The 21,135-nt window shown below is 45.3% G+C and overlaps 1 pseudogene; it reads left to right on the forward strand.

The window, feature by feature from the left end:
- Window positions 1–9,858: 9,858 nt before the first annotated feature.
- On the forward strand, window positions 9,859–10,800 carry LOC122154115 (annotated as a pseudogene).
- Window positions 10,801–21,135: the final 10,335 nt, after the last annotated feature.

Here is a 21,135-nt window from a genome sequence, read left to right on the forward strand (position 1 = left end):
TCAATTGTTATTGTGTTTGCCAGGGCCAAATCAACTCCTGCGCTTCCTCTAGTAGCGGCGGGTAGTTCGTGGAGGCAGCCATGCTGTGCAGAGGCTGTGGACCTGAGAATTTGTTCGCCGCGCTCAGGCCGCGGCTGTTGTAGTTCCCCTGATCAAGGGGGGTACCATCTTTTTTAAATCGAGATCGGCACTCCTGTGCCTTATGTCCATATTTCTGGCATCTCTTGCATTCACCTTCAAATCCTGATGGCTTATGAGGCTGCCGCCGTCGTTGTTCCGGACATTGCTTCTTAAAGTGCCCTTGTTGTCCACATAGGTAGCAGGCAGTTGTTTTTGGCCCTCGATCCCCTTTTCCTTGCAGATTTTGGCGTAGGGCTACAGCAAGAGCGGATGCGTGAATGCGTGCTTTCGTCTTTTCTTCTTCCCAAGGAGCTCGAGCACACGCCTCTACCATCTGAACGAGGGTAGCCGAGGGGGCTAAGGTGGTCAAAAGACGTTTGCAAGCATTGTTGGCATTTTGTGTAACCACCTCTTTCACCATTATATCCTTTAAGTCCTCTGGCACATTTGGGGCGGAGTCCACAGCTGCCTTGACTTTGTCTACGAAAGACAAAAATGATTCTGTGTCTGCTTGAGTGATCTTCATATACGGCGGATTGATTTTGCCAATTTGCGGCAGGGCCATGAAGGCTTCCAGGGCGCATGCTTTTGATTGGGCCAACACACGAGGCGAAAGTGCCGCCTGCCGTTGAGGGTCTCTATACTCCCCTGTTCCCAACAGCTGAGCTTGTGTGGCAACACGAAGCGGATCTCCAGCGGCCAGCTGTGTGTTGTCCAGCTGTTTTTCTTCCACTCTCTCCTGCCATTTCGATAGGAATAACATAAAAGTAGTAGGTCCCAATATCATTTCAAACAGAAGGCGAATATCCGTGGGTATCATATCTGCATATTTCACAAATGCCATGACCTGCTTCTTTACAACAGGGTTATCTAGTCCATAAGCCATGACAGACTGCTGCAGTTTGTTAATCTGGTTCCATTCAAAGGGCCTCCATTCTGGCCCATTAACGGTTGTGACAACCGGTGCTGATACTAATGGTGTAAAGGTAAAGTCCCCCGACAGTTGGGCATTGGTAACCACTCCATGCCATCGTTTTGACAAGTCAAAAGAGGGGTCTCGTGGTGGCTCCCTGGCTGGGGCTTTTGAGGACGATGGCTCTTCAGTTGGTACGGGCACCTTTCTAGGCGCAGCAGACCCATATTCCCTATCCTTCACATCTGGATCCAATCCCGCTTCGCGAAGCTGGGTTCTCCATGTAAAATGTCTCGTTGCTCAGCTTGGGTCAGCCCTTGCCCTGACCCATAATTAAGCCTGAGATAATCATTGAGTTCCTCAATTCCCATTTCCCCGTTTCCAGCATATTGGATCAGATTGAGTCTCTGGGCCTTAGACAACGTCTTAGGCAACTCCTTTGTGCCCGCCTTAGTTTCAGCCCCTTGACCCCACTCTTTCAGCTGTGCCTCTATGTTTGACAGTCCATCCTTAATAGCGTCGGCCGCCCTCTGATACGCAAAGGCGCGAGTCTTTTTGTGGGCCCCACCGTCCAGTCTTTTCATTTCCTCTAACAGATTGGTCATAACATTTTTTTGCGCTTGCAAAAGTGTCTCTAACTTTGAGTCATCAACAACACCGTTGTTGTTTTTATGCGGGGATGTGACCTGGGTGTCCATGGGCTCAGGTGGTTCAGGAGGGGCACTCGGTACAGCAGGTACAGCAGGGGACGCGGGTTCCCATGGTGGGATCAGGTCATCAAATGCTCCTCGAAACCCTGCCGGGGCAGCGACCGGGGGCATGGGAGGTGCAAAGGGACCCCGGTCCGGATCAGCGTGCTCTTTCTCCCGTTCTTTCTTTTGCATAGCTACATCTAGGGTGCTTTCATCATCGGGAGATAGCTCGTCCTCTGGATCTTTTATGGCAGGGGATGCGATTGCCGTTTGTAAGGCACGAGCTATTTCTGCATCGGCATGAACCTGGTCCATCATCAACCGTACCTCCCGATAGGTTCTTGCCATAGCTTTTGCTCCTTTCATGCCCGTCTGCACACTCTCCCATAGTTCTGACCCCACCGTTTTCCAGGCCCCTGGGTCAAAAATCTGATCGGTCTCAGTTAAATGACCGCGCCGCCTGCACCAAAACAACAAGTCCACCAATTCGCGGCGATCTATCTTATGGCCCATTGTAGACGCGATCTTCATAAGCCCGTCCACTGTGGCTCGCTCCAGGGCTGTCATAGCAGCATTCCCCATCCCGAACCAGACCTCGGTCTGCCTGACTCACCGGTCAGCCGTAGCTACGCTGGTTTCAATTTTCCGCAAGTTTTCGTCCGCCTCTCTCGGGCGCCGGGATGGCCGTCTCCTCTCTCATCCGCGTTATAGCCGTTCCATCACGCGGGGTCACCAGATGCCGCGGCCGAAGACGGGAAGCAAGACACATCAATATGATGAGTAAATAAGCTTCGGTTTATTCCGTGATTTGTTCTCTTTTTATAATGTCCTAATGTTCCGTACATGCAAGCACGCGCCTTGTCAAGCAAGCTCATTGGCTTATTACTACTGTTCACGCGACAAACACAAGCATAACATACATTCTGCTTGGATAACAATGTTTTGCATACTTTGCAATACTTCAGCATTTTTGCGGTAAGCACATCCCTGTTCAGCATCCTGTTTTTCATAACTTTAACCAACTTCCCTGCTTCAAGGACAGTGTGTCCTTCATATCTTCTGATAAACATTTCTTACTGTTAATACTCTGGCCCCAGCAAATGTGAAAGATGTTTTCTTCACAGGTGAAACCCCAGGTTTCCCAAAGCAGAGTCTCAGGCATCAAATCTCATTAAAAAATAATTTGGTAGAGTGGTACAGCAGCAGGATCAGCTTGAGCTGGGTGCCTCCAGAGAGGGACCTGAACAAAGAAATCCCTGGGAAATGATACCCTCACAGACTATTCACCCACCCCTCATGCACTCTCACCACTCTCTTCTCACATCTTCCACGAGCCTTCTGGTCCAACAATGATTCTGGTCTGAGATCTTCTGACTCCTTATTGTATTCCTTCACTGGATCCAGACAGGCTGTTGTCTAGATGCAGATGCTGTTGATGGTTGTACACTTCTTATCTTTTCTGGTTTGTGCTCTCTCTGGAGGCCTTGCTTTGCTCTGATAGACAGAAGTTCAGTAGAATTTAAGCAAGGTGAAAGTTTACAGTTTACGGCCTAAGACTTCAGCAAATCTAACTATTCCTGCTAAGTAAGTGAAGCTAAGCAAACAGCATACTAAATCACACAACATTACAAGTCTAATTTTCATTTAAGCTAGATGACTATTTTCTCTTAACAGTCCTCCCTTTGTTTTTTTAAGCATTCCTGGTAATATGCTAAACAATCTTTGCAGAGTCTTTTCTGTTTGACTAGTGCCCATAGTTTTATAGACAGTATTGTTACAAGTAACAGACATATCAGACAACAAACAATGAGAGTCCTTTCTATAGGTTTTTCAGAAACTGGGAAACCAGGGCCTCCATATCCCACGTAGGTTTTTTTCTTTTCATATTTATCACCTCTCATCCAATCCAGAGTATCTGTCCTTTTTGATTTTATACTTAGCTATGCTGTAGCAGTCACCAGAATTGACAGTATCAGGAGAAGTGTAACACTCCACCTCATCCTTTGCTGATTTTCAGGAATCTGTCATCAGCTGGCTGGCTATTCACCACTCATTTGACATGAGAATGGTGTACCTAATTTTCTTTTCCTAAAACTTTAACATCAAAATAAGAACACAATAAGACAGTATGGGCCTTCTCATTTAGGCTCCAATTTTGATTTTGGGGAAAATATTTTATGACTTAATCTCCAGGTTGTAAATCATATACCTGTATTTCAGATAGTGTGTCTTGATATCATTGAGCATATTTTCTTTTGTTTTCAAACTCTTTCTTCATATCTAAAATGTAGATTCTGCAGATCTATGTCAACTGTTCCTCTCCATCTAAGAGGCTGGTCCTGGTGGGTCAAAGGTCCCAAGTACAGCTAAGTGCCTGCCAAACACAGTTTCTGATGGTGACATCCCCAGAGATTGGTGAGGGGTATTTCCAATATCCCACAGCACTATTCTTAAAAACGTAGGCCCTTTTAAACCTATTCAAATATAAGTTTGAGCAACTGTATTCTTGAGAGTCCTATTCATTCTCCGCCTGCTCTGAGAACTGTCGTTTTATTCTTAAACTTGTATAGATATTGTTTAGTATTCCCGATGAGGAAAGGAACCCTCATTCTTCCCATAACATACTCATTGCATGACACACTCCAAAGGCATATTTAGATTCCATATAAATAATTACTGGCTGATCACATCCCCATCAGGCTGTTCTTGTTACTGCAGTTAATTCAGCCTCTTGGGCACTCACCAAGGGTTGTAGAGGTTCTTCTTTGAGTACCTCTGTGTTTCTCACTGTAGAATTACCTGTGTGTCATTTTCCATTTACATAGTATGATGATCCATCAGTGAACAGGTTTAGGTCTGAGTTCTCAAGACGTTGATCCTGTAGATCTTCCTCCAGGTTGCTGGAGTGAGATCCAGGATGAATGTTTTTTAGTTTTTTTTTTTTTTTTTTTCCATTATAGTTGCTGTTGATGTTGTTTTAACACAGCAGCTATTCCCAGCAGCTACAGGATCCATTGAGTTGTGTAATACGTGATGTGTGGATCTAGCTTTTGATTAAGGACTCTGCTGGCTATTCCGTTGTTCTCACGTACAAGTAGTTCTAGGATATCAGAATAATCAGGCAATCTCAACGCCGTAGTAGAAGCTGAAGCTCATTCTATATCTTGGAAAGCCTTTTCTGTCTCTGAACCCTTCAGTATAGGTTCTACTTCCTTGACCTTAGTAGTTTCTGTCAATGGCTTACTTAACTCTCCTGGTCCCAACATATTTATACATCAGCCTGGACCTGTTCTGGGTCAACTAATCTTTGTTCTTTTAAAATGAATCCTAAATATTGTTACTTCCTGCTGACTCAGCTGAAACTTAGGAAGAGATGTATTGTGATTTTTTTCTATTAAACAGCACATAGACAAAAAGTATTTTTCAAATAATCTCCACATGCTTTACTAGCAAGTAACCACTTGTTTTCATATTGTAGAGGTACTGATTTGCCTGGTAGTTTTACGTCTCGGATCAAATTGTAGGAGACTCTTCGAACCCTTCTGGGAGACACATCAAGGTAACTTGTTGTCTTTTTCATGTAAATGCAAACAAAAGTTGACTGTTCTCATCTGAAGGGATACTACAGAAAATGGCAATTATATATATATTAAAAAAAAAAAAATCTCTTGCCCAGTATGTTATTTGTAAAAGTATAGTAGCAGAATTGGGCACTACCAGGTGAGGGATTACTATGTGCTGGTTAATTATCCACAAATCTTGTATGAAAAGGCAAGTATAGTTTTTGTTGTTGTTGTTGTTGTTGTTGTTACAGGGAGTTTAATATGCTGACACATATGCTTTCAGAATTCCTTGGGTTGGATACTGATCTATTTGCTTTTGAACGCTCTTCTCAGCTTCTTGATGAATAGGGTACTGTTGCACAGCCAGAAGGGGGATTTCCTCTTTTTGTTTTTATGCTCAGGGTTTGAGCTGAAACCAGTAATCCTATATCCATGCTATCTCTACTCCATGGCTGTGGTAGGATTTCTTGAGGATCAGGGACATGCACTGATCCTACAGGGTTTGGACAATCCAGGCTGGGTCTCAGAGCAGAAAACTGCCACGTGGTAATCTTGTCCTTGAGGTCACCTTGAAAGGCTAGAATGAGGAAGTCAACCTAGTGCTTCCTTCCTGTTGAATGCCCGGATACACTAACTGCACAGTAGATTTAGTTTGTATACACGTACTAACGATGCAGACCTATCACATCACTTCCGGGTGCGTGATAAGTGCCTTTAGCCAATAGATTGTAAAGCACAGAGCGCGTGACCGTCTGGCTCTGTATATCTTGGCGCTATTCGGACAAATAAATGGAGAACGACTTTCATCGCATCGGTGTGAGGTCGTTCCTCGGGTCTTGTCTCCGTACGGGGTCCCTCCTACACATGGCTTTGTTGGTATGGACTTCAATATTTACAGATTTTTAGCTCATTACTTGGGCTTTCAGTGACCACAGTCATTCCCATAACTATTCCTCCAGGTGACAAGTGTAATTCTACATCCAGATCCTCTAAGAGATCTCTCCCTAACAGGCATGCTGAGGAGTCCTCCGCTAGGACATATGACCTCCATATACTCTTGTCTCCTATGACTACTTATAAGGGTTTGATCAAATTCTGCTCTATTTGTCCTGTGACTCCATGTATTAAAACTCTCTCTGTGGTCGTAGAGGGTCTTGGGGTGAAATTTAAAAGAGGCAATGTAGCTCCTGTATCCACCAAGAATTCAGTATCATGACATTCAACTTTACCTATAATATATCCCTGCTTGTCTAATTGGGTTATCCACATATTAAAAATTTCCAATCCTTCTAACCCCCTGTGAAGATCCTCATGGTCCCTCCCTCTTCATTGTGATTGCGAGTCTTCCTGGGGCAATTCTTCCCAGAGAAAATTTCCCTCTCTTGTCCTTCCCCATGACAGAGTAGGCATTCCCACTATATCCGTCCTAGCTCCCGCAACCATAACACTCCCTTTCAGCATGCCTTCCTATTCTCCTTTCCTTTTTTTTCTTGGTTTTAATCCATGCCCTGTATTCCAGTCTTCTCCTCCCCATCACATATCTTTCCTAAATTCCTTCCTAAAGCCCCCTCCAGAAAACTGACTCTTGTTCTTTTGATTTTTTCCTTCCTTTAATCTGCCTTTCCTTGTGCTCATCATATACAAACACTTCAACATTCAACATTTTTTGCAAATTCTCTCCCTGCCACCTGGGCATATGCTCTTCAACATATTCTTATATCAGGGCCGCCTGATCCACAAAGACACTGATTGTGAGCGTGTCATTAAAATTCTCAGGTGTCATTCCTCTATATTTTAACAGTGCTCATTGGAGTTATCCCCAAAATCACTACGATGATCATCTGTCTGACAAACAGCTTAACCCTGCATTATTATCATCCCATTTTGGATCATTTGCTGGCTAGGGCTTCCTGTTTCCTTCCACCTGTTGCTCAATTTTAGCATCCTTATTAATTATTTTACCTCTCTCATCAGGTTGGAATAATTCCCTCAGAAACACCTCTGTACCTTCCCAATTGGGTTTGTGCCCAGTACATATGTTAGAAAATAGTTGAGCCATTTCTCAGCATCCTCTCCCAGTCTCGGCATTTTACTTCTTACTTCCCCATAGAGCCATTTGAATTCCAAGGTCGGTTAGTAAATACACGTAATACAGGTGGGGGAGCTTTACCTGCTGCCCCCAGTTCCATTGTAGTAGGACTAAGTAAGACAGTAGAAACCATAGGATAAAGTCTGGCAGTCAGCACAGCAGAATCAGAAGACAAAGAAAGAGCATCAGGCAGATAAAATGTGGGCCATGGTTGGCGCATTATCTGCAGCTTTGTCCAGGGCAGTAGCCTCCTCTACTGCAAGTGTTACCTTTGGCGATACCTTGTTCATCCTATATCTCTTTCATTCTGTACCTCCGACTTTGGTGTTTTCTCTCCCAAGCCAATCATCCCAAACATACCAGTAATCCCTTTGTCCTGGAACATATCCTCTAGGAGATGTCCCAGAAAGATGTCTGTGCTGGTCAAAGGTCCCTTGCAGTGGCCACCATTCTGCCAGGTTTCCAAGTCTAGATATAAATGGACAGCCCTCTTGGCATAAAGTAGCTGCACACCTTTTTGACAGACTTGCTGTAACAAAAATTCCTTTCCAGTGTTGTAGTATGATGGCCAAGGGCATGTCCTTCTGTGTACTGGGTATATTTCCATCACTTTCCTTATTTATCAATACATGGTTTATGCTAATCAGGCCACGCACTCACTCTTTTTAATTTTCTCTGTTTGATGCTGATCAGGCCCCATATCACAAAAAGCTGCATCAAGGAACTTCCTTCAGTATTTCCACAAAGTCTGCTCAGGAAGTTTTAACCCTTACCCTTTGCTGTCAACTGCTACAAAGATCTCAGGTGAACTCACCCGATGCTGGCAGCTGGATGTTTGGAGATGAGAGGATCTGAAGGTGGTGGCCTAGGGTCCCATCTGGGGTGCATTACTGATAAAGATGTTTCTGCACAATAGATTTCTTAACCTAGTAGAGTCTCAAGCATGAAATCTTATAAAAAATAATTTATTCAGGGCATAACAAAAAAAAAAAAAAAAAAGCTTGACTGTCACCTTTGAGTCACCAATTCACTATGCTCATACTGCTGTGGGTGACTGAGCTTGAGCTTTTGCTCAAATACAGCCAGTGCTTTAATCTCAGAAAGTTCTTGAGGTGAACCTGGTGCAGAGATTCCTCTATGCCAGACTAGAGGCAAAGAACAATCCAGGCATTTGAGCTGTAAGATCAGCCTGAGTCCCGGGTTAAAATGTCAATGCAAACAGGGAGCACTGCCCTATACTGAACTTTCCATTTTACTCCTTGTGCAAGTGCTAGGCATTCTGCCCTGGGACAGAATCTGAGGGGAGAACACAGTCTGTGAAGAAGCTTTGTTTCACTGCTTCAAACCCACCATCTGTTCCCCTCCCTCTCCTCCACATTCATTTTGAATCATTCACTTTCTGGAGTCACCTACTCTGCTCATTTCTATGTCCCAAAAAAAGTAAAGATGAAGGGAAAAATGTCAGTCTTTATTGCGTGTATTTTTCTTGTGCTTCCTTCTGCTAGATGAGCATTTTCATTTTAAAAAACAGTAACTTAATAAACCAGAGATTTGAGACTGGAATAGTGAGTTTCATCTAATTACCTCCGGGCCTGTGAGAACTTGTTTTCCCAAGGCTCCCTCTGTAGTCAGTGGAGACAAGAGGAAACACTAGAGGCTGGGTCCTCCCAACCTATAACTGACATGAGAAAGAAAGGTTACAAATCTCTTCCAGATACTCTTCTCTTGCTCTGCGTTTAGTCAGCATCTGATAGTAACATCAATGAGCAACTGCTTGGAAACAAGGGCATTTCAGTGCAGGCGGATGTCAGACAAGACTGTGTGACAGACTGTGTGGAACCATAATAAATTTCAGTCATTGCTGAGAGCACTAAAGAAGACAGTGATACTGGTCCCTACTCCACCCCCTCCCCCTTTGCTGAGGAAACAGAGAGCAAAGCTGTGGAAGAAAGCATGGAATTACAAAAGAGATACTTGATATTACTTATTTTGGAATCAAGAGATTCTCAGGGATTCCTAGTCCAAAAAGGCAAGTGTTGAAAAGTAGAAAGCATAGCTTTCAGCATACGGATTTGATGTGGTTTGATTTGATGGTCTAGCATCGTGCAATAGAAGAAATGAGTCTGGCACGTAGGTGTGAGAGAGGTGTGCAACAGGTCTGAGTGAATTTGGTATTTCCCATGAATAGGGTGAAAGCTAACAGCCTCTTGAAAACCTTCTGTTCTGGAGAAAGGATCCTTTGTGAGTGTTTGAAAAAGGCAGAAGGAAGCCAGCAGATTCTCTGAGGACTAAATGAAATGTAAAACATACAAATCAGGGTGTGAGAAATGCTCGAAGGACTCTCTCTGCCTGTATTATGAGGAAGACTGCTAGAAAGGAAAGAAGCAGAAAAGGAAGGATAGAACTTTTCACCCAGACTGTGACATACTACACATGTTTGTTGCTGTGCTCCAGTCTCAGCAGGATGAACTGAAATTCCACATGCGACCAGAAAATGAAACTGCGGTTACCGAGTTCACCCTAGAGGGTTTCTCGGGCTTGATCGACGACTACAGCTATTTCTCTCTCTGGCCCTTCTGCTCATCTACCTGACAACAGTGATGGGGAACGTAACCATCATTTTCCTCGTGTGTGTGGATCACCGCCTGCAAACCCCATGTACTTTTTCATCAGCAATCTGTCCTTCCTGGAAATCTGGTTTACATCCTCCACAAGCATCAAATTGTTTCTGATCCTGGGTTCTGGTAGGAGAACCATCTCTCTAAGCAGCTGCTTTGCCCAATCCTATTTCTATTTTGCCCTGGGCTTTACAGAATTTGTTCTACTTGTTGTTATGTCCTTTGACCGCTATGTTGCTATCTGCCAGCCTTTGCATTATGCTGCCATCATGAAGCCTCAGCTCTGCATCCAGCTGGTTGTTGCTGCTTGGGTCATAGGCATCACGCTCCTGAGTTACCGTCTGGTCTTCTCTACCAGCTGAATTTCTGTGGCTCAAAAAGATCTACCATTTTTTTTGTGACAGTTCTCCCTTATTCAGACTGTCGTGCTCTGACACCAGCCTGCTTTGGAAAATAGACTCTGGTTTAGCATCATTTGTCATACTGACTTCCTTATGCTTAACTCTGGCATTTTACACGGGCATTCTCCTCTGTATTCTACACCTTCCAGCATCATTGGGGAGAAAAAAGCTTTTACTACGTGTTCTTCCCATCTCACCTCCTTGGCTATTGATATGGGAGCTGCATTGCTCTCTATGTGCATCATTTGGAAGATGTTTCCTTGGAGACAAACAGAATTGTAGCTTTGCTGAACACTGTCCTGTACCCATTCTTAAATCCCTTCATCTATAGTCTGAGAAACAAGACTGTGATAGCAGCCCTGAGTGAAGCCTTTGGCTGTGCAACACTGCAGATTTTCCCCTAATCATGATGCATTTCTGGACAGCAATTCCAATGATCTGCTATCATATGTTAAGTAATACCAGTGCAGATGTATGTCACCTCCAAAGACAGATGCCTCAGGAGATTTCTGTTTTCTTGGTTGTGTGAGGTTAAGTGATAAGAAGCTCGTCTGCACACACCAAGGAAGCACTAACCATGGCAGGAGGGTAACTCAGTGAATATCCTGCCCCAGCTGCTCCCAGACCCATCACAGCACAGCCAGCAGCTCATCAGGAACCCATCTCCACAAACCAAGAAGCACAGAGGCACAGTGGCAGGTGGGAACCCAATTTACAAGCTCCTGAGCAATGAACATCTTGTCCCAGCTCCTTACAGAGCTGCTGCTGTAATAGAGTTAATATTCCTTTTCAGGGACTAGATGAGTGCTGTGTTTTGGATTTAGCTTTGGGTTTGGTAGGAGAAGAATGCTGATAGCACACTGATGTTTTCAGCTGCTACCGAGACTTCAAGGACTCTCCGACTCTCATGTCTGCCCGTGCACAAGGGTACAGGGAGCAGGGAGGGAGACGGACAGAGCACCACCCTAATGGCCAATTAAATATTCCATATCATGGAACGTCATGCTCACTATATAGAGGAGGGGTGGTCGGGAAGGAGCTCTCTCGCTTCTGGGTTGCGATTGTGGGATCTTGGTCTCGGGTTGCTAGCCGCAACGGGTGGATATTGGTTGGCGGGTGGTGAGCAAACATTGTGCATTGCCTGTTTATATATTTTTTTTTTTCTATCATCATCATTGTTCTCATTTTATTGCCATTATTAAACTGCTCCTGTTTCAGCCTGTGAGTCTCCCTTACCCCTCTAATTCCCTCCCCCATTCCCAGGTGGGGGGGTAAGGGAGTTGACCAGCTGCGGAGGTTGGTTGCAGACCAGGCTCAAAGGACAGCTGCCCTGGGAGAGCCATCAGCCTTGTTGTCCAGGTGTGAAACCCATCAAGGAGCCACTGAGAGCAGCTCTCTGGATCACCATTTGGACTAAGGGGATTGTTGCCTAGGGGTGGAGGACACATTATAGGATGCAGGCACGAGCATTTTTGGACTGCACAGACCTATTATTAGCTCTTTAGTGGAGACCCTGACCAGTGTGTTCCATTCTATCTTCTCATTAAACTTATTTTCTAACACCTTCCTGTGTGAGGGAATCTCTCTTCTGAGTGAATGTGTGAACATGGGGGTGTGTGCAGCAACTGGAGGTCAGATAGCCCTCATCATTAGTGCCACCAACTGAGCAGCTGGAGTGAGTGAACTTAAAAGTCTGTGTGTGTGTGTGACTGGGGTGGTCTATACCATCATCTGGAATGGGGGTGCTGCTTTGAGGGCTTGTATGTCCAGATGCCTGCAACTGGAAAGGCTGGTATCCAGGGGCAGCTATTGACGACACACAGTGTCTGAGCCCAGCTGCTGGAGGTATCCACCCTCTACATCTATATATACAATGAAGAATAGAATAGAATAGAATAGAATAGAATAGAATAGAATAGAATAGAATAGAATAGAATAGATAGAATAGAATAGAATAGAATAGAATAGAATAGAATAGAATAGAATAGAATAGAATAGAATAGAATAGAATAGTTCAGTTGGAAGGGTCCTACAATGATCGTCTAGTCCAAATACTAGACCACTTCAAGTCTGGCAAAAAGATAAATCATGTTATTAAGGGCACTGTTCAAATGCCTCTTAAACACTGATGAGCTTGGGATGTTGACCACCTTTCTAGGAAGCCTGTTCCAGTGCTTGACCACCCTCTTGGTAAAGAGATGCTTCCTAATGTCAAGTTGATATTTCTCCTTTTGCAGCTTTGAACCATTCCCGCATGTCCTATCACCAGATACCATTGCCAAATGCTCTCCTCCTCAGGAAGACATAGACAGCAATGAGGCCACTCTTCAGCCTCCTTTTCTCCAAAATAGTCAAGCCTGGAGTCCTCAGAGGACGTGCCTTCAAGCCCTTTCAGCAGCTTTGTTGCAGTCCTCTGGACACATTCAAGTACCTTCACGCACTTCTTACATTGTGGGGCCCAGCCCTGCACACGGTACTCACAGGGAGGCTGCACCAATGCTGAGTACAGCCTGATAATCACCTCTCCTGCCCGGCTGGTTATGCCATGTTTGATGCAGCCCAGGATGCAGTCTGCTCTTGGCTGCCAGGGCACACTGCTGACTCCTGTTGAGCTGCTGCCCACCAGCACCCCCACATCCCTTTCTGCAGGGTACTCTCCAGCCACTCCTCTCCCCCGTCCATACTTGTGTCCGCATGATTTCATCCCAGGTATAGAAACCAGTATTTGTCCTTGTTAACATGGTGACTCCTCTGGGTCATGGATACAGGTGTTAAACTGAACAGGATCCAGCACAGAGTTCCTTGTGCTGCCCTAATGTCCCAGTAGGTACCCTTGGTAAGTCCATGTTGACTGAGTTAGGACACACTCTTTTAGGTGCCCAGAAAAGTCACCCAGGAGGACACTAACCGATGGCACACTCCTCACCAAAGTGAGCTTGTACGTCCTGGGGTTCCCTGGGTTGCACTTTTGGCCTCTTTCAAAGATGGGTACGACATTGGCTTGTCCTCATTCACAGCAGATCACTACCAATCCCATGACCTTTCAGACGGTTCATTCCAAAGAAATAGTGATTGTCCCCTCTAACTTCATTACCACTATGCTGCCTGTTAGGCAGTGCATATAATTTCTCAAATCTTTCATACATTTTCCCCCGTCCTGATACAATGACCATTTCTAAAGTCATCTTTTCAGATGATGGCTTCCCAGGCAACGGCCCTTTCTGTTATTCTCCAGTTTTCCTTTCCCTTTTATTCTTTGTTCATTCAGACACCTCTCAGCTATGCTGCTGCTTTGAGCTTCAGGAATTAGAAGCCTGCCAGTCTTTCAGTATTCCAATTGTCTCTTTTAGCCAACTCTTTCATTATGTTTATATCTACCTTTTTCTATCAATCTATCTAAATAATTTCTCATAAGATTATTCCTTGACATTGCTCACCCTCACACCCCAATGCTCCCAGGAAGGTCCCTGAGCCATGTGTGAGGGTCAGGATCAGCCAGGGCCTAGGGGACAGGTATTGACATTTCTGCTTCAGGAAACAAATCCAGAGTATTTTCTTCAGCATTACAGCCACCTGCAGAGTGCCTTTGCCTACCTGCAGTCAGAGCCTCCAATTATCTGTTCTAAGGAGTCCATGGGGAGGCTTTGTCAGTAATGGCCCTCAGTGGGGCCAATCAATGCTTCAAGGTACTTTGGGTTTTGGTTCTGACATTGACTTCTTGAGTACTTTGCTCAGGCTCCTCTCAGTATCTGAGGTTCATGGACTCAGGGCCAAATACACCCTGGGGCTCATTAAAAAATAGAAAGCCCTAACGAGCTATTTATCCTCCTTCCATTTTCTTCAAGCCTTCAAGACTTGTACAGCTAATTGTAATAGTTTCATAGCACAGTTAAAGAGGAAGGTTTCAAACTGCACCTAATAAAAATAATTTTAAAGGTTTTATTTCATCAATTTCTGTTTAGAGAAGAGGTGATGGAAGCATTCTGCAATTGATATTGATGTAGCAACTCTTTTCAGGAAGTCTGGACAGGTAGGAAAAACAGTCCCTTGAGGTCTGACACTATATGGACAGACAACCTTGCTCCTCATTTCCCCTACTCACCATTTCTGTCATTGTCCAACTGGGGTTTACATCATTTTTCGTTCTATAAGGTTTCTCCACTGAACTCTGGAAGCTGAATTTTCCAACTCCATTGGACCACCTCTCACCTGTTTTCCTTAGAGAACTGGCTGCACACAGGCGCAGAGGGAATTTTCCTCTTTGCAGACAAAGAAAATTGAATCATCATCAAGTTTTGTAAACAACAAAACACACCCTCCAGCCGTACGCTGAGCACAATATTTCTCTAATGGGGTTGCCTTTTGTCAAGGGATAATCTCGTGGGAAATGTCATAGCTAGCTAGCTAGATAGATACAAAAATGCAGATATAAACATAATGAAAGTGTTTGCTAAAAGAGACAATTAGAGTACTAAAAGACTGGCAAGCTTTTCTTCCCTGAAGCACTGTATCTTAGAGGTGTCTGAATGAACAAAGGTTAACAGGGAGAGGAAAACTGGAGAATAATGGAAAGGGCCTTTGTCTAGGCAACCAGCATCTGAAAAGTTGACTGTGGAAATCATCATTGTATCAGGACGGGGGAAAACATATGAAAGAATTGGGAAATTATGCACTGCATAACAGGCAGCATAGTGGTAATGAAGTTAGAGGGGACAATCACTATTTCTTTGGAATAAACCTACTGAAAGGTCATGGGATTGGTAGTGGTCTGTTGTGAATGAGGACAAGCCAATGTCGTACCCATCTTTAAAAGAGGTCAAAAGTGCAACCCAGGGAACCCCAGGACGTACAAGCTCACTTTGTTGAGGAGTGTGCCATTGGTTAGTGTCCTCTTGGGTGTCATTTATGAGTCCTTTGAAGAGAAGAATGTGCCCAAACCTAGTCAGCATAGATCTACCAGGGGTAAATCATGTCTCATTAGCTTGATTGCCTTCACGATGAAGTAACTGCCTCAGTGCATGTGGGCAAAACAGTGGATGTTGTTCACCTCAGCTCAAGTAAAATCTATGGTGTGGTCTCCATAAATATTCTTAACACTCGTTACGCCATTACAGTCTGGACGGGTCAACAAACAGATGGGTAAAACCTCAGTTGGATGATGAGGCTGAGAGAGCAGTGGTGAAGGGGTCACACCTTCTTGGGGCCCACTGAAACATTCTGGGTCATTGTGGGGCAGTACAAGGGACTCTCCTGGGCTCCATGAAGTTTAATTCCTATATCCATGACCCAGAGGAGTCAACTGCCTCTTGATGACACTAAATGGGGAGGACCATTCCTGTGCTTTAGGGATGCCATTTGGGAGAATCCTGACAAGCAGATGGACTGTTCTGTCAGGAACTTCAAGAAATAGAAGAACAAAGGCCAGTTCCTGTTCATGGAATAGACTAATGACTTGCAGTGGCAGGGGCAGGGGACTGCCTGGCCAGGAACTAGCTCTGTGTAAAAGGCCCTGGTGGTGCTGGGGAACAGAGGGCAAAACATGATCCAGCAGTGATCTACATAATCCAGTGTGACCTGGCAGCAAAGGCAGCCAGCAGTGTCCTGCAGTGTATAAAGAGAAGCCTCGCCAAAAGTGTGAGGGAAGAGGTTGTCTCCCCCTACTCATCTCTCATTAGACCACCTGTACACTGCTGTGTCCGTTTCTGGGCTCCCTGTTCAAACATCCTGGATCTGGCTGGGATGGGGTTAATTTCCTTCATGGCAGCCTGCATGGTGCTGTGCTCTGCATTGGTGCCTAAATCAGCCGCTGATAACACACCAGTGTTTTGCCTATTGCTGAACATTGTTCGCACCGTGTCAAGGTCTTCTCTGTTTCACACTCTGCTTCCTCCCAGTGAGTAGGGTGGGAGTGGGCAAGTGGTTGGCAGGGGGACACAGCCCAGAAAGCTGAACCCAGCTGGCCAAAGGGATATTCCATACTATATGATATCATGCTCAGCAACAAACTCTGGGTCAGAGGAAGAAGGAGGTGGAGATTTTTGTCATTCAAGGTGTCTGTTAATGACAGCCTGCAGCTACCTGGAGAGAAGGTGGAACCAAGCTCTCTTCTGCAGTGGCCAATGATATGACACAGGCAACAGCCAAACTACCTCTTGGGAGCTTTAGGCTGAGCCTTGGGAAAAATAGAATAGGCCAGGAGGAGCATTGCTGTGATCTCCACCTTTGGAGCACTTCATGTTTCATCTCAACAAAGTCACAGCCAGTCTGGAGGATGGGCTAGAAACGCCCAGCAGTGTCTTCCCTACCAACCCTTCCATGAGCCTGTGCCTTGCAATGTGCACTACAAGAGACTAAGTTGGAAGGTGATGGCCTCTACAACATAGAACAATCCAGGGTAAAAGGGAGCTCAAGAAATCTTGAGACTAATGCCCAGCTCAAAGCAGGGCCAGCTCTGAGGTCAGACCAGGTTGCTCAGTAAATGTCAACATTCACAGAGAGATTTTATGGATGAGCCACGCACCTGAGCCACCATTGCAGAAATGGAGGTGAGACATTTGACCAGCTCCCTGAACACAGCTATCAGCATGCCATGACCCTGAGATTCCTGGGAACATCCACCTTCTTGTGCAGACTTCTGTAAGAGCCCTGGCACATCTCCTGGCCATGGGGTGCTTTGGGCTAAAAACACAATTGAAAGAAAGCCTCTGATTTGGTTACTGTCAACTTAATTACTAAAAGGGAGGGATATGGAGGGATCTCGGAGCTTCCAGGTTCCTGATGAAGATTTAAGCCTCCAAGAAAGGAGCTCAAAAGAAAAGTTTTGAACTAATACAGCTTTTTGATCACTTAATTTGTAAAGGCTCAGCTCCCCACATTCAGTCATTGGCACCCAATAACCTGCCCTACTGTTCCCTCCACTCCTCCTAAAACCTGACCAAGTGAGGGGAAGAAAGGAAGCAGAAAGACCTTAGGCCTTTGTGAATCAGCTGGGGTCTGGCACTCGGAAGACAATAGTGTCATTTCATTGTACACCCCCCAAAGAACTAAGCTGAGAAGTGAGATTGCGAGCCCAAATCTACAAGGTTCATGGACAGGCAAGGCGGTGTCTATAGCTGGTCTGGAAACCAGTACACCTACAGCATAGATCAAGCTGGTGCTGAAACTCAGGCCTGGGCTGCTATAGTCTCCTGTGCCCATGGTTGTGGGTCCAAGCCCAAGGTTGGGTCTGTGGATGCTCTCAGTGCCCTGACACTGCCCCCGTGGGATGCCACCTGGCAGTGCCCTCGCTAGGCCAAGTTCTCGTTCCCTGAAGTCCAGGGCCTGTGCTCTGCTACTCTCCTTCCCCACATCCCTGGGGATCTGGGAGACCAGAATTTCATGGTCACTGGCTGATACTGGTCTACACATCTCTGACCATCTCTTTTAGGAATACCAGGTCCAGGTGAGCAGAAGAGTGAAAGGACTGTTGGACATCTGTGCTAGAACTGTTTCCACAAATACCACAAGAAACGTCATGGATGGTTTGCATCCTGCTGTCTCACATGACCAGGGAATACCAAAGAAACCGAGTCCCCCAGAAGAACCAGGCTGTGTGATCCGCTAATTTCCTCAGATCATTCTCTTAAGACATTGTTCATTCCTCACCCTGACTGTATGACCTGTAAATGGCCAGGATGGGGTGAGTTTCCTTCATAGCAGCCCATAGGGTGATGTGCTTTGGATTTGTTACTAAACCAGCACTGATAAGACAACAGTGTTTTGGCTGTTGCTGAACAGTCCTTGCAGAGCATGAAGGCTTTCTCTTTTTCCCACTCTGCCCCTGCAGCAAGTAGGCTGGGGTACACATGAAGTTGGCAGTGGCACAGCTGAGACAGCTGACCCCAAATGACCAAAGGGATTTTCCATTCCATATGTCAGGCTCAGCGAAAAACCAGAAAACTACAACAAAACAAAACAAAACAAAAAACAAACAAACAAGTTAACAAAGAAGAACAACAAAAATAATGGAACACAACAAACTCAAAGAATGAAAAAGGGGAGATATTTGTGGTCATGGTATTTGTCTTCCCATGCCCTGATTTCCTGGAAATGGCTAAACATCAGCCTGCCAATGGGACATAGTATATGAATTCCTCATTTTGCTTTGCCTGTACACTCAGCTTTTGCTTCGCTTATAAAACTGTCTTGGTCTTGACCCGTGGTAGGATTTCTTGAGAATCAGACACATGCACTGATTCTGCAGGGTTTGGACAATCCAGGCTGGGCCTCAGATCAGAAAATTGCCACGTGATAATTTTGTCCTTGAGGTCACCTGGAAGGGCAAGAATGAGGAAGTCAAGCTAGTACTTCCTTCCTGTTGAATACCCGGATACACTGACCGCAAAGTAGATTTAGTTTGTTCATGCGTGCTAATGATGCAGACCTATCACAGCACTTCCAGGTGCGTGATAAGTGCCCTTAACCAATAGATTGTAAGCATAGAGCATGTGACCATCTGGCTCCGTATATCTTTGGTGCTATTCGGGAAAATAAATGGAGAATGACTTTCATCGCATCGGTGTTGTGTCGTTACTCGGGTCTTGCCTCCATACAGGACCCTCCTACAAATGGCGCCCTAACAGGGACTCGTCTTGGAGTAGCTTAAATGCTGAAAACTCCAAGCGCTTAAATGCGGAGAAGCTTCCAAAGATCGTGAGACTGTGGTCACAGGAAGCGTGGAGGCAAGACAGCGGAGGTGGGCACGAGCCAAAATAGAAAGCGTCGGATCCTGAAGAGCTGTACTGCAGGACAGCCCCTTCACCTTGGGTAAGACCGCGATAGAAATGGACGCGGCAATAAGACTCCTCGTTAGTATCCTCTCTAAGAGAAGGAAGTGAGTCTGAGAAATATACAAGCCCTCGTTAAGTGGGCGTAAGTATGGGGTCAGAGCACTGCTACTTCATTTCTGTTTAGTCCAATAGAATGGCGGGAAGTAGGTGACTTGCTTTGGACAGCCACCATAGAAGGGGGAAAGGACGGCAAATTAGCTCCAGAATTGGGACCTTTGTGGCGAGCCATCATCAATACCTTGAAGGAAATGAAGGCAGAGAGGGAGGTTGTCGCTTCAGCAATGACTGCTTTACAGACAGAGAATATATCTAAACAGGCAGAGTCGCAATCTGAGACCATAACTGATCAAAGAAATTCGAGTTGTTTGTCATCGTTTTTTGGACTTGGGCAAATGTGTCCATAAAGGGTATGACAGGGGATCCTTGTGGGACTGCTACTGAACTCCAAAAAATGGTGGCAGGGAGGAAAGAGGAAATGCCTGCTGAAGATCCGAAGCAGACTGAGAGGAAAGAGGAAGTGAGTCTGCCAGGCAGTCAAGGGGGACGGCACACGCCAGTTATGCAAACAAAGGAGGAGGAACAAGGAGGAGCGACCTGTTGACCAAAAATTTTCCCGCCGCTGACATCTTCTGGCGAAGATTCAGATTGTGAGACTAAGGGATCATCGCCATCTTGCACCCCCCCCGGCTATACCAAAGAGTGATAAAGTGGAGAAAATGATGCAAGTGGTCCTTAAAAAAATTGAGGGTTTATCAACAGGACAAAAAGAGAGTGATTCAAGCAATGATAAACCCACAGTTTCAGATACTCCGTCAACATGGTGGAGACAACAGCTGGGATCTATGATACCACATGTACCCATGAAACAGTCTTGGAATGATGGAGAAAAGATACGACCTCCACCATATGCTACTTCCCCAACAACTGGCAACCCGATTCAATGACGCTGGTCTGGGGTGGTAAGAGATGCCATTATAGATGGAGGCTGGCATGCAGCAGGAGCCATTGCATGACCATTATAGTACAAGATGGGCATGTATCCTGGGAGCCCAATGACTGGAAGATATTGCAACAAGCAAAACAGACTATATCTACACATGGAATTCGAGCCAAAGCATCACGCAACATCATCAAGTACATTTTCACCTGTGATGTTATGTGCCCAGGGGACTGTCAAAACCTGGCTGCTTTACTGCTTTCGCCATCCCAATACCTCCTTTGGGAAAGAGAGTGCAAGAGGTTGGCTACCATAGAAGTAAACAAACCCAGACATCTGAACGATCCACAGTATGCAATCACAGTGGAAATGCTTACTGGGACAGGCCCTTTTGCTACTGCTGCCTCGCAAATGCAGTTTCCTACCTGGTTGCATCAGTTGAGTGCTTCCCTTGCCCATCAGGCATTGTATGGACTTCCAGAAAAATCCACCATTTGCTTTGATTCACCGAGGAATGACCGAACCATTTTCTCAATTTATAGGTTGGCTGTCAAATGCAATAATGGAACATACTGATATTTCAAAAGAAATGCAAGATCAATTTCTCAGAATGCTTGCTTTTGAGAATGCCAACTCACGAACAATGACCATACTGGCCGGATTTCCTCAAGGTAGTCCCGTAGATGAAATGTTAGTCAGAGCATCGCGAGCTGAGCAAAACAACCAAGCTGCAATAGTGGCTGCCACAGTGGGAGGGGCAGTCAAAGAACAAAATTAAATAATTGCTGCTGCTCTGCAGGGAGTAATGAAAAAAGGTGGCAAGATAAAGGGATTTTGTTATCGCTGTGGAGAGCCAGGCCACATGAGAAAGGGTTGTCAGAAAACTGTCTGGTGTCAGAAGTGTAACCAAGACACCCATGATACTCAAGCTTGCAGGAAGTTGGGAAACTTCAAGCAGAGCACGCCAGGGCAGC

The sequence above is a fragment of the Tyto alba genome, unplaced genomic scaffold, assembly GCF_018691265.1.
Source record: "Tyto alba isolate M040663 unplaced genomic scaffold, T.alba_DEE_v4.0 Super-Scaffold_31, whole genome shotgun sequence".
Taxonomy (NCBI): domain Eukaryota; kingdom Metazoa; phylum Chordata; class Aves; order Strigiformes; family Tytonidae; genus Tyto; species Tyto alba.